Source organism: Rhinoraja longicauda, chromosome 44, assembly GCF_053455715.1.
Source record: "Rhinoraja longicauda isolate Sanriku21f chromosome 44, sRhiLon1.1, whole genome shotgun sequence".
Classification (NCBI taxonomy): Eukaryota; Metazoa; Chordata; class Chondrichthyes; order Rajiformes; family Arhynchobatidae; genus Rhinoraja; species Rhinoraja longicauda.
Window position 1 is genome coordinate 1,248,288 of NC_135996.1, and position 13,247 is coordinate 1,261,534.

The following is a 13,247-nucleotide window of genomic DNA, read 5'->3' on the forward strand; positions in this document are numbered from 1 at the left end:
TGAGAGCAGATCCTCTCAAGCTCTGTCAGGTTGGATGGGGAGCGTCGAAGCACAGCTACTTTCAGGCCCCGCCAGAGATATGCGATCGGGTTCAAGTCCGTGCTCTGGCTGGGCCACTCAAAGACATTGTCACCAAACCACTCCTGCGTTGACTCCGCCCCAGTCTGAGGTCCAGAACGGTCTGGGGCAGGTTTTCATCAATGATCTCTCTGTACTTTGCTCCGTTCATCTTTCCCTCGATCCTGACCGGTCTCCCAGTTCCTGCCGCTGAAAAACATCCCCACATCCTGATGCTGCCACCACCATGCTTCACTGTAGCTATGGTATTTGTCAGGTGATGAGCGTTCCGGCCAAAGAGTTCAATCTTGGTTTCATCAGACCAGAGAAGCTTGTTTCTCATGGTCTGAGAGTCCTTTAGGTGCCTTATGACAAACTCCAAGCGGGCTGTCATGTGCCTTTTACAGAGGAGTGGCAACCCTCTGACCACTCTTCCACAAAGGCCTGGTTGGTGGAATGCTGCAGATATAGTTGTCCTTCTGGAAGTTTCTCCCATCTTCACAGAGGAACTCTGGAGCTCTGTCAGAGTTACCATCGGGTTCTTGGTCACTTGCATGACCAAGGCCATTCTTCCGCAATTGATCAGTTTGGCTGGGCAGCCAACTCTATGAAGAGTCCTGGTGGTCCCCAATTTCTTCCATTTAAGAATGACGGCGGCCACTGGGCTCCTCTGGACCTGGAATCAAGCAGAAACGGGTTTATACCCTTCCCCAGATCTGTGTCTCGACACAACCCTGTCTCGGAGGTCTACGGACAATTGCTTCGACTTCATGGCTTGGTTTTTGCTCTGAGATACACTGTCAACAGTGGGACATTATATAGACAGGTGTATGCCTTTCGAAATCATGTCCAATCAATTTAATTAACCACTGATGGACTCCAATCAAGTTGTAGAAACATCTCAAGGATAATCAATGGAAACAGGATGAACCTAAGTTCAATTTTGAGTGTCATATCAAAGGGTCTGAATACTTATGTAAATGTGATATTTCAGTTATTTATTTTTAATTAGTTTGTAAAAGTTTCTAAACATCTGTTGTCGCTTTTTTATTATGGTGTATATGTGTACATTGGTCATTAAAAAAAAGAATTTAATCAATTTTAATATAAGGCTGTAAGATAGCAAAATGTGGAAAAAGTGAAGGGGTCTGAATACTTTCTGAATGCACTGTACGTCACGCTTCAAATCTGCGCGGTGTGAAATATAGATACCAATGATCACAATATAGCCACCGTCGCTTCCTACCCGAGGACTCTCCGCACATCGTCACTTACCCAATGCTCCCCACGTTCGGAACTCCCCTTCCCACTTCGCCCGGCGCCCCGTGTCTGACTCAGCTACCCGGAGCGGGACATTCCACGACCCGACTTACCCGCCCAGGCTGTTCCGCCCCAATGGTCCAACCTACCCCTTAAAGGGACCCCTCTTCACCACTCCCTTCGCCATGCCCCTTATCGCCCGGATCCACAATCCGCACGGCATTTCCACCTTGCACCCCTCCGCCAGGCGCCCTCTCCGGCCCATTCCCCCCACCCCCAGCCCCACTATATCGCCCCCATTTACCACTCTTTCCCTCTGCCTTTCCCCCCTTCTCCCCTCCTTCTACCGGCTCCCTTTCGCCGCATGCTCCCACTTGCTCGGTTGCTCCCTGGCCCAGCACCCCCTGTCCCGGCTCTCTATGCCGGTGCCCCTCCCTGGCCGGCTCTCCTCGCCCACAATCCCTCGCCCTCTCAACGTGGACCGCCCCTTCACACAGACCCCTCTTCCGTGGGCTCCGAATCGCCCAGCCCCCACTTCGCCCGTACCAGCCGTTCCCCCCTAATCCCGACCACTACTTCATCCACACCTTCCTTGCTCTACCCAACCCAAACCCTCCCCCCCCACACACACCACCACGCCTTCGTACGGGACTTCCTCCCTCATCGCCACATCTTCCCCGACTCTCGGCACAGCACGCCCCCACTCTCGCCCAACGCAAGCCCCCCCCTCCAGTTCCATCGTTCTTCATTCCGTATTGCAGTCCGTACCACCCCTGAACGCTTACGGAGGTGGACAAGGGGAATTTCCGAGCTCGCCTCTACCAACACTCCCGGCACCGTCGATCGTGCTCACAGTTACCGGCCGGACAGTGGAATGTGAAAAGGTCTCTCCGTCTTCCAGCCAAGCAGTTACCGAGGAGCGAGAGCGAGATAAGCGAACCCCAATTGCTATTCGTTCAGTGGAACGACCTGAGCAGACGGATGATTCGGAGGCTTATCTCCGAGAGTTGAGAGTTTACTCCGCGATTATGCCCAGGTCTTGTTCATGTGTTCATGGCGACATTCACCATTCCTTGTCCATGAGCAGCCACAGTTCTCCCGGTAGTGACGGTTCCCTTTCGTGTATCATCCCCCCCAACCCCTTCCCCGCCGCCAGTGACGCACCCCACACCTCCACCCACGGTCCCCACGTTAGTGACCCTCCCTCGCCTGCGATCCCCGCCCAACCCGCCAGTGTCTTGGAATCACACATTTTGAAGTTTCATACAATGCGACCACGGTGGCGCAGCGGTAGAGTACAGCGCTTACAGCACCCGCGGTTCCATCCCGACTACAGGTGCTGTCTGTATGGAGTTTGTACGTTCTCCCTGTGACCGCATGGATTTTCTCCGAGATCTTCGGTTTCATCCCAAACTCCAAAGACATACAGATATGCAGGTTAATTGGCTGGGTGTATGTGTAAATTGTTCCCAGTTTGTGCAGGGCAGTGTTGATGTGCGGGGATCGCTGGCTTACTGATGAGGAAATTGGCCCATAAACTCCTTCAGGTCCCGAGCTGATACTGGGGAGGAGAGACCAGCAACAAAAAGGTGACATATCTCAACTCGCCCATCTACCGTGCTGTGGGCTTCAGTGAGGAGTTTCGGGATATCCCCGGGACCTGCAGTGAGGAATTGTACAAGTGTGGCTACAAACTCTTGGACGGTGAGGTGCGGGAAGGTGTACACCACGCTCCGGTCTGAATCCTCTCTCTGTAGAAGTTCCACCAGGAACCTGGACAGGAGCTGGCAAGGCTGCATATGGTACGTGATTAAATCTCCATCTGTGAACACAATGTTCTTCTCGGACACTCCTGTGAAGGCCATCTGACCAACCCTCAGTAACACGTCACGGAGATGAGAGAAGCCAAAGAACGTTCTGCCGAGGAAATGCTGCAGCCCAGGAAGCAACGTGACAGCGTGGAGCAACTGGCAGGGACAGCGACCGACACAGAAGCACCAACTATCGGGGAGAGCAGCGTCGACAGCGCTCCACTTTCAAGGCCAATAGATGAAAGCACCGCCACATTTTGAGTACCCGAAAAGGAAACCTGCCATCTTCCATCACCCCACGCCACAGCAGACATCCGTGCTCGAAGGAACTGTAAAGCAAAGTATCCGGTTGCAATGTCTTGCAATTGGATTCAGCACCTGGAGACCCGTCTCTATTACTTCGATATATAAACACGAGAGAAGCTGGGCAACGGGGAAGCTGAGAGTACAGACATCTTTCAGTTTAGCTGCTAATATGTATTAGTTTTAATTTTTTTGTATAGTAGTACTAGTAATAGTTGTAACTTGTATTGCTGACAATAATAAAAGTATTTACCGTTATATACAGTTGTAATTCCTTGATGTGAAAGTGGGGAGGTTGTTGTTCCCTTAAACAAATGTACCCGGTGTTACAGACACACGCGCACACACATTCACACGCGCACGCACGCACCCATGCACACACAAGCGCACGCACTCACACACTCACACACACGCACAGAGTGAAGCTCCCTCCGCACAGTCCTGTATCTCACACACTCACGGGGATGGGATAGGGAGCGGAGAGGGAGGAGGGGGGCACATGGAGGGAGGGAGTGGGAGAGTGGAGGAGTGAGGGAGGATAGGCGGGTCACACGAAGGGAGGAGGGGTGAAAGAAGGAGGGCGGTACGGAAGGAGGTAGAGGGGGAGTGGAGGAGGGAGGGAAGAGAGGGGATCACACGAAGAGAGGTGGAGGGGTGAAAGAGGGAGGGAGAAAGGGAGGAACAGGATTGAAAATTGGTAAAGTAGCGCCAAACATGTATCGAACCAGTCTAAACGTCTTGTGGAATATTATTTACACATCTTGTCACGTATTAGAACGGTTTATAGACCTTAAGAGGGAAATTACCCCATCAAACACCCACGTCACCCTGAACACGCTCGCTTATCTCTTATTATTGAGACAGTGGTACAAGAAACTGAGAATTGTAATCTCCAGATTCAAGAGAAGTTTCTTCCACCAGCCTTCATGGCCTTGAACCACCCTGCACACAACCCGAGTCAGCACCAAACAACTGCGGACATTACACTATGAATGTTGCACCACATACCTTGGCTTCAACAATATGGTCTCCCTTACACTGGAAAAAACAATGCGCAGATTTAATGATCAGTTTGAGGAGCACCTATTTTCAATGGTGACCCTGTGTTTCCTGTTGCCCACCATTTTAATTCCCCGTCTCCTCTGTGCCCTCCTGCGCTGTAATATAGAGGCCCGTGCTTCAACATAACTGCTCATCTTCTGTCTCAGCATGAATGCAGTCGGCTGGACTCAGTATTGAACTCTACAACATCAGGTCCCTCATATTCTCTGCATGAACCAGAACTGGCCATTTCTCCTTTACGTCATCGGCCTGCAATATTGGCTCAGATTTCCTCCCTCCATTAGCGCAGGCTGACCTGCTGGACATGTCCCAATGCCCTGCATTTGTGATTTTACATGTCCCTTTTTATTGGCACTCTCTTACTGCCCTCATCTCACAGCCTTTGTACCATTGGTGTTTTCTCCCTATAGTCACGTTAAACACTGACCAGATCTCACCTGGAACTGATCCACATGGTGACGCTGGTCTTGCCCCATGTGCCATCCATTACTTCGATTTCTCTACGACTTGAAACATTTTTTTTGTCTCTTTTCGACACTTATTGAAGGTTTTTGAACAAAGCTTTGCTTCTCTCTCCATTAGTGCTGCCTCACCTGCTGAATTTTTGCAGCATTTTCAGTTTAACACTGAAATGATAACCAGTGGAATTTAATAAGAGGAAACGCGCGACGTGGGATTATTTATGTCCAGCAGCACCAGTGTAGACACAGACTATTAACGTACAGATCAATGGATTTTCACAAGATCTCAGTTCCCAAAAACGGAACACATGAAATAAGCAGCAGTTCCAAATATTCAACGTTCATTTCAAACTTGCTGTTCCTTTGGTTGCTTTTGAAACACTTTGTGGTGTTCATTATAACTTAAGTAACCCGATCTTTTCTCTATGGTTTTGCATCATCTGCTCATTGTGACCATTGACCACGGAAAGGATGTCAGGTGTTGCACTGCTTTTGTTTTGCGGTTTTCACCACGGTGACCGTTGTCGACGTGGAACTTCATCACAATGGAATTGTTCCCCAACCAACAAATAGCAGCAACCGCTGAAGATCCTTCACTCAGACACAGCTCCGTCTCTTCTGAGTATCGCTAAAGAGCGCGGATGATGTTTTCCTCTTGGTTCGCTTACCTAATGAATGGGTTCAGAAATCCTCAGGCCTGCGGACCAGGTGACAGCTGTGAAGGTGAAGGAACCGCACACGCTGACAATGTGAAAGACAAACCGGGTGCAAGTAACGGTCAGCACACCACTCCAGCAGCAGTAATCCACGCTTTGGAGAGTGGAGGAAACACTGCTGGTGGAGACGAGGCAAAGCTGCCTCAGGAGGTGGCAGGACCATCTAAGGCAATGGCAGAGGGTCAGCCTGAGAAAGGCTCTCTGTCATTTGGTGTCCATTATCCTGTTGCAGAACTGAGGCAGATGAGAGAAGCGAAAGAACATTCTGCCGAGGCAATGCTGCAGCCTGGTAAGCAAGGTGACAGCGTGGAGCAACTGGCAGGGACTATCGGGGAGAGCAGCATCGAGAGCGCTCCAGTTCCAAGGCCAGTAGATGACAGCTCCACCACCCTTGAATACCCAAAGAGGAAACCTGCCATCTTCCACCGCCCCACTCCAAAACAGACACCCGTGCTTAAAGAAACTGTAAAACAAAGTGTCCGGTTGCAATCCATTGCAATTGGTTTCAGCACCTGGAGACCCGGCTCCATCACTTCGATCTATAAACATCAGAGAAGCTGGGCAATGGGGAAGCTGAGAATACAATCATCTTTCAGTTTAGCTGCTAATATGTATTAATTGTTTGCTTTTTTTAAAATAGTGTTAATAATAATACTAGTAACTTCCATTGTTAACAGTAATAAAAGTATTTACCGTTACATTCATTATAATTCCTTGATGTGAAAGGGGGTGGGGGGTGTTGATAGTTCCTTTAAACGAATGAACTCAGTGTTACACGCACACGTGCACGCACACACACACACACACACACATTCACACGCGCACACACACACACACACTCATGCACAAACATGCACGCACGCACACACACAAATACAGAGTGAAGCTCCCTCCTGTACATGGGCCCAGCTATGGGGACAGATGAGGACTTTATTCCTTGGAGAGAAGTAAGCTGAGTGGTGCTTATAAAGGCGTGTAAGTGGCAGAGCGGATGAATGCGCAGAGTCTTTTACCCAGGACGGGGAATCAAAAGCCATAGGTCACGGGTTTCTGGTGAGAGGGGCAAGATTTACAAGCAACCTGATGGGAAGACGTTACATTCAGAGGGCGATGCACGTACGGAACTAGCTCTCAGGGGTAGCAGGGATACGTTGAGTCAAAGCTGGCATTTCTACGGTCACCACGTTTGAAAATATCACTCCCATCTCGACGATGGCAAGAGATAAATAGGTGACCAACTTTGGTTATTTGTGCTGAGCAATAAATGTGAGGCAGGAACTGATTGTGCAGCAACCGTCAGGTGAGCCCCCCTCCCCTCAGTCTCCCCCTCCCCTCAGACTCCCTCCCTCCCCTCACTCTCTCCCTCCCCTCAGACTCCCTCCCTCCCCTCAGACTCCCTCCCTCCCCCAGACTCTCTCCCTCCCCTCAGACTCCCTCCCTCCCCTCAGACTCCCTCCCTCCCCTCAGACTCCCTCCCTCCCCTCAGACTCCCTCCCTTCCTTCATACTCCCTCCCTCCCCTCAGACTCCCTCCCTCCCCTCAGACTCTCTCCCTCCCCTCAGACTCCCTCCATCCCCTCAGACTCCCTCCATCCCCTCAGACACCCTCCCCTCAGACTCCCTCCCTCCCCTCAGACTCCCTCCCTCCCCTCAGACTCCCTCCCTCCCTTCAGACTCTCTCCCTCCAATCAGACTCTCTCCCTCCCCTCAGACTCCCTCCTTTCCCTCTGGCCCCAGTCTCCTTTCCTCCCCCTTTTTTCCCTCTCACACACTGCCATCTCACTCCAATCCTTCACCATTGCCGCTTTCCCTGTCTCCTATCCAGCCCGCCCTCGCCTCCTCTCACACCACCCCTTTCTCCCCCTCCCACAGCCACCTCTCTCCCCGGCTAACCTTGCCTCTCGGTTCTCCCTCTCTCCCACTCCCAACGCCACCCTCCCCGTGTCCAACATTCCCCTCTCTCTTCCCCCTCCCACCTCCTTCCGTCTCCCTTCAATGATGCTGGATATTTCAGTCTTTGATTAATTGCTTTTGTGGCTACCAGTCACAGTGGAAGCAGGCCCCTCGGCCTAACATGCCCACACCGGCCGATATGTCCCAGCTACACTAGGCCCACCTGCCCGTGTTTAGCCCATATTCCTCCAAACCTGTCCTCTCGATGTACCTGGCTAACTGATTCTTAAATGTTGGGATAGTCCCAGCCTCAACTACTTCCTCTGGGAACTCGTTCTATACACCCACCACCCTCTGTGTGAAAAGTTACCCCTCAGATGCCTATTAAATATTTTCCCCTTCATCTTAAACCTATGTCCTCTGGTCCTCGATTCGCCTACTCTGGGCAAGAGACTTGACCCGATCTATTCCTCTCATTATTTTGTACACCTTAATAAGATCACACCTCATCCTCCAGCACTCCAGGGAATAGGTTCCCAGCCTACTCAACGCTCACACCCTCTAGTCCTGGTAACATCCTCGTAAAAAACCTTCCTCCCTGCCCCTCCCCCCTCTTCTCCCCCCTCTTCTTCCCCCTCTCCCCTCTTCTTCCCCTTCTCCCCTCTTCTTCCCCCTCTCCCGTGACTGATGCTGGAATTTTCAGGCTTTGATGTATTTATTTTGTTTCTATTAGTGGTCTGCTGATCCCTCCCTCCCCCCTTCTCCGTGTCTCTGCCGCCACCCCTCTGCCATTGCGGCCCCTGGGATGGTGAGGCTTGGATCAGTGTGTGTGGGTGTTAGCCGCGGGCTGCTGGCTCCCACGCTGCCAGCTCACGGCTCCACTAGAAGGCGAGCAGGCGGCGAGGTTTGGCGTAGCCCAGCTGCGCCCAGTTGCTGAGGGCAGACACCAGGCCCAGGACCGTCTCCATCTGGATGGGTTTCTCCAGCAGCAGCGGCCCGTTGGCTCGGCCGGCGAGGGGCTGCTCCCGGTGGGCCATCCCCACCCCCCGGGTCAGCTCCGTGCGGAAAGACCCCAACTGTGGGCAGGAGAGAGGGGGAGTGAGACAGCAGCACGGGGAGAGATACAGGAGAGAGAGGGAGTGAGGCAGGGGAGAGGGGGAATGAGACAGCAGCATGGGGAGAGATACAGGGGAGAGGGGGAGTGAGACAGCAGCACAGTGAGAGATACAGGGGAGAGGGGGTGTGAGACAGCAGCACGGGGAGAGATACAGGGAGAGGGGGAGTGAGACAGCAACACAGGGAGAGATACAGGGGAGAGGGGGAGTGAGACAGGGGAGAGGGGGAGAGATACAGGGGAGAGGGGGAGTGAGACAGCAGCATGGGGAGAGATACAGGGAGAGGGGGAGTGAGACAGCAGCATGGACACACACACACACACACACACACACAGGAAGAGGGACTGGAGAGGGGGATGTACATGCACGCACCAAAGTACACCACACCTACACACAAATGCATGCACACACATGTACATACACATGTACACACACATGTACAAGAGCACACAATCGCACACGGGGTGACTGGAGGGGGCTCATACACACATATGCACACACACTCACATACACATACTCACACACACGGGGAGAGAGACTGGAGAGGGGCAAGCACACACTCACACACTCACACAGATGTGCACCCACACACACTCACAAACATGCACACACACACATGCACACACACACGCGCACACGGGGAGAGAAACTGGAGAGGGGCATGTACACACTGACACAGGGAGGGAGACAGTGGGGTGGGGCATGTACACACACACACACCCACGTGCTGGGAGATGCGAGACTACAGACACTCACACAGACATACACACACACACACACACACACACAGGCACAGGTAGAGAGAGACACAGGTAGATGTCCTCCCCACAGTCTCCCCCCCCACAGTCTCCCCCCCCACAGTCTCCCCCCCCAGTCTCCCCCCCCCACAGTTTCCCCCCCCCCCAGTGTCACCCCCACAGTCTCCTCCCCAGTCTCCCCTCACCCCCACAGTCTCTCCCCCCCCCCCACGGTCTCCCCTCACCCCCACAGTTTCCCCACCAGTGCCTCCCACCAGTCTCCGCTACCCCCCCCAGTGTCTCGCCCCCCCAGTCTCCCCACTCACCGTGCAGGGGGGTGACAGGTGCCCGCTCTCTACCCCGGGGTGTTCTGTCAGGATGACGGACGGCAGATCCCGAGCCCAGGGGTTCCAGCGGGAACGGAACGACGGCTCCCGCAGTTTGTCCCATCCCAGCCGCAGCCCCAGCCCACAGCGCCTGGGCTCAAAGGACAGGGCGGTGAGTTCACACCCGCTCACACTCGCACACACTCACACACACGTGCACGCACGCGCACACACACACACCACACACACAAACCTGCTCCCCTTCCACATTCCGAGACACCCCCATAACCCACTGAGCCCTCATCCACTCCCCACACCGAGACACCCCCCACTCATACCCTCCCACGTCTACACCCAACATAACCCACCCCCAGTCCGAAACACCCCCATATCCCACTCACCCACACACCCCAAGTCTCAGACACCCACATACATCCCCTCAGCCACCCCCTCCCCACACTGAGCCTCTGCCCACTCAACCCCTCCCACTCCTATCCTCCCATACTCCACGCCCCCCTCCCCAAACTGAGCCCCCACCCACTCACACACTCCCACTCCTATCCCCCCATACTCCAACCCCCCCTCCCCACACTGAGCCCCCACCCACTCACACACTCCCACCGATCCCCCCATACTCCAAGCCCCCCTCCCCACTCCAGGGGTCCCCATACACTCCCCACCCTAACCTGGTCTGTGGCAGGGACTGAGTGATGGGTGAGTGAGGGGGTGTGGGCGAGGGGGTGTGTGAGTGAGGGGTAGGTGGGTGAGGGGTAGGTGGGTGAGGTGTAGGTGGGTGAGGGGTAGGTGGGTGAGGTTATGTGGGTGAAGGTGTGTGGGTGAGGGGATGGGTGAGGGGGGTGGGTGAAGTCTGTGTGGGTGAGGGCATGTGTGGGTGAGGAGTAGGTGGGTGAGGGGTGTGTGGGTGAGAGGTGGTGTGGATGAGGGGGGCATGGGTGAGGGGGGTGTGGGTGAGGGGTGGTGTGGATGAGGGGGGCGTGGGTGAGGGGGGTGTGTGGGTGAGGGTGTTTGTGGGAGAGGGGGGTGTGGGTGAGGGGGTGAGTTTAGTGTCTGGATGAGGGGGTTGTTGGTGAGGTGGTGTGGGTGGGGGTTGTGGGTGAGGGGGGGTGGGAGTGTGGGGGTTGTGGGTGAGGGCGGAGGGTGAGGGGATGTGGGTGAGGGGTTGTGGGTGAGGGGGGGTGGGTGAGGGAGTTTGTGGGTGAGGGGGGTGTGGGTGAGGGGTGTGGGTGTGGGTGGGGGGTGTCTAGGAGTGGGTTTGGGAGGGAGGGAGGGTGTGGGTGTGTCTCGGAGTGAAGGTGGGAGGGACAGTGTGTGTGGGAGTGTCTAGGCGTGGGGATGAGGGGGAGTGAGATATGGGGTGTAGGTGTGGGAGGGGATGGGGGCTGTCTAGGAGTGGGGGAGGGGTGAGGGTGAGTGTGCTGTATGTGGGGCATTGGAGAGGTGGGTGAGGGCAGGTGTGGGGGGGGTGGGGGGATGGGAGGGAGGGTGTGTCTCGCAATGGTGTAGGGGGGTAAAGGGAAGCCGGGTGAACTGTTATGGGGGTTTGCAGGAGTGGGGGTCGGTGACTTGGGGGTGTAAAATTGGGCGGGGGTGAGTGGGGGTGGCTTGGAGTGGGAGGGAGTGGGATATGGGGTGTGTCTGGGCTGGCTGAGGATGGGTGTAGTGGGGGATATGGGGTGGTTTGGTGCTGGGTGAGGATGGTCTAGGAGTGGGGGGATGAGATATGGGTGTGAGGTGGGGAATGGAGCGGTGGGTAGGACTGGGTGAGAGGGATCTAGGAGTGGAGAGTTGGAGGTGGGGGTGGTGGCGGGATATGGGGGGCTGTAGGGACTGGGTAAGAGTTGTCTCGGAGTGGAGAGTGGAGGGGAGGGGTTTGGTGCATGGGTGGATGTGCAGGGACTGCGTGAGAAGTGGGGGGGTGGGATATGAGGGGGTGGAGGGACTGGGTGAGGGGAGTCCAGGAGTGGGGGGGGTGGGGAATGGAGGGTGGTGTCGGCACTGGGTGTGGGTTCCCCCAGGGTGGGGGAGGGGGTGTGAGGTTCCCCCAGGGAGGGGGAGGGGGGGTGAGGTTCCCCCAGGGTGGGGGAGGGGGGTTGAGGTTCCCCCAGGGTGGGGGAGGGGGGTGAGGTTCCCCAGGGTGGGGGAGGGGCGGTGTGGGGAGCCCGTGTTTCATTTTGTTTAGATACAGTGCAGAAAGAGGCCCTTCGGCCCATCGAGTCCGTGCCGACCAGCACTTCCCTCACATAACCACTATCCTACACACACAAGGGACAATTTTTACACATATACGAAGCCAATTAGCCGATAAACCTGTACGCCTTTGGAGTGTGGGAGGAACCCAGAGATCCCGGAGAAAACCCACGCAGGTGACGAGAAGAACGTATAAACTCCACACAGACAGCACCCGTGGGTGGGAGGGGAGAGAGGGGGGTGGAGAGGGGGGGTGGAGAGGGGGGAGGAGAGGGGGGGTGGAGAGGGGGGTGGAGAGGGGTGTAGAGAGGGGTGGGTGGAGAGGGGGGGTAAGGGGGAGGGGGAGAGAGAGGGGGAGGGAGAGGGAGAGGGAGAGTCCGTCCCCACCCTCCCGATACAGACTCACCCTCCCTCACCCACACCCCCACCCTCCAGACACACTCACCCTCCCCATCCACACCCTACCCTCCCTCACCCCCACCCTCCCTCACCCACAGCCCAACCTTCCCTCACCCACACCCCCACCCTCCCTCACCCACACCCCCTGTCTCACCCACAGCCTCCCCCCCCACCCTCCCTCACCCACAGCCTCACCCTTGACCAACATCCGCGCCTCCCCAGTTCCCCTCTCTCTCCCCAGTTCCCCTCTCTCCCCAGTTCCCCTCTCTCTCCCCAGTTCCCCTCTCTCCCCAGTTCCCCTCTCTCTCCCCTGTTCCCCTCTCTCCCCCATGTTCCCCTCTCTCTCCCATGTTCCCCTTTCTCTCCGCTGTTCCCCTCTCTCCCCCCAGTTCCCCTCTCTCTCCCCAGTTCCCCTCTCTCCCCAGTTCCCCTCTCTCTCCCGCATTCCCCTCTCTCTCCCATGTTCCCCTCTCTCTGCCCAGTTCCCCTTTCTGTCCCTCTATCCGCACCTCCCTATCCTCTCCCCCACCCTGCCTGTCCCTATGAAACGGTCTCCTCTCCCCTTTTCCCTCGCACCTCCCCTCCTCATCTCCCACCCCCTGCTCTCTTGCACCCTCTCCACTGACGTCTCACTCCGGCAGAAGCTGGGCATCCCCCCCTCCCCTCTCCCCCCGCCACTCCACTGATCGGGGTCTCTCACTCTGTGAGGAGCCAGGCTCCCTGCACTTTGCCGTCTTCATCCCCCAGTGTTCTCTCCGTCTCGCTAATCGCTGCTTGCAACACTCCTGGCTGTGGAGACACAGTGAGAGAGAGATGGTTTATGTCCACTGGGGAGAGAGAGAGACTGTGACCCCCACTGGGGAGACACAGTGAGAGAGAGAGATGGTTTATGTCCACTGG

At 55.6% G+C, this 13,247-nt stretch overlaps 1 long non-coding RNA gene across 1 annotated transcript in view; it reads right to left on the minus strand.

Moving 5' to 3' along the window:
• Positions 1-6,060: 6,060 nt before the first annotated feature.
• Positions 6,061-13,247, minus strand: part of LOC144612301 (uncharacterized) — a 17,433-nt gene continuing 10,246 nt past the window's right edge. Inside the window, exons 2-4 of the long non-coding RNA XR_013549655.1 lie at positions 13,048-13,136; positions 9,741-9,891; positions 6,061-6,133 (exon numbers count right to left, since the gene is read on the minus strand). This is a non-coding gene — a long non-coding RNA (uncharacterized LOC144612301). The remainder of the gene's footprint in view (positions 6,134-9,740; positions 9,892-13,047; positions 13,137-13,247) is intronic.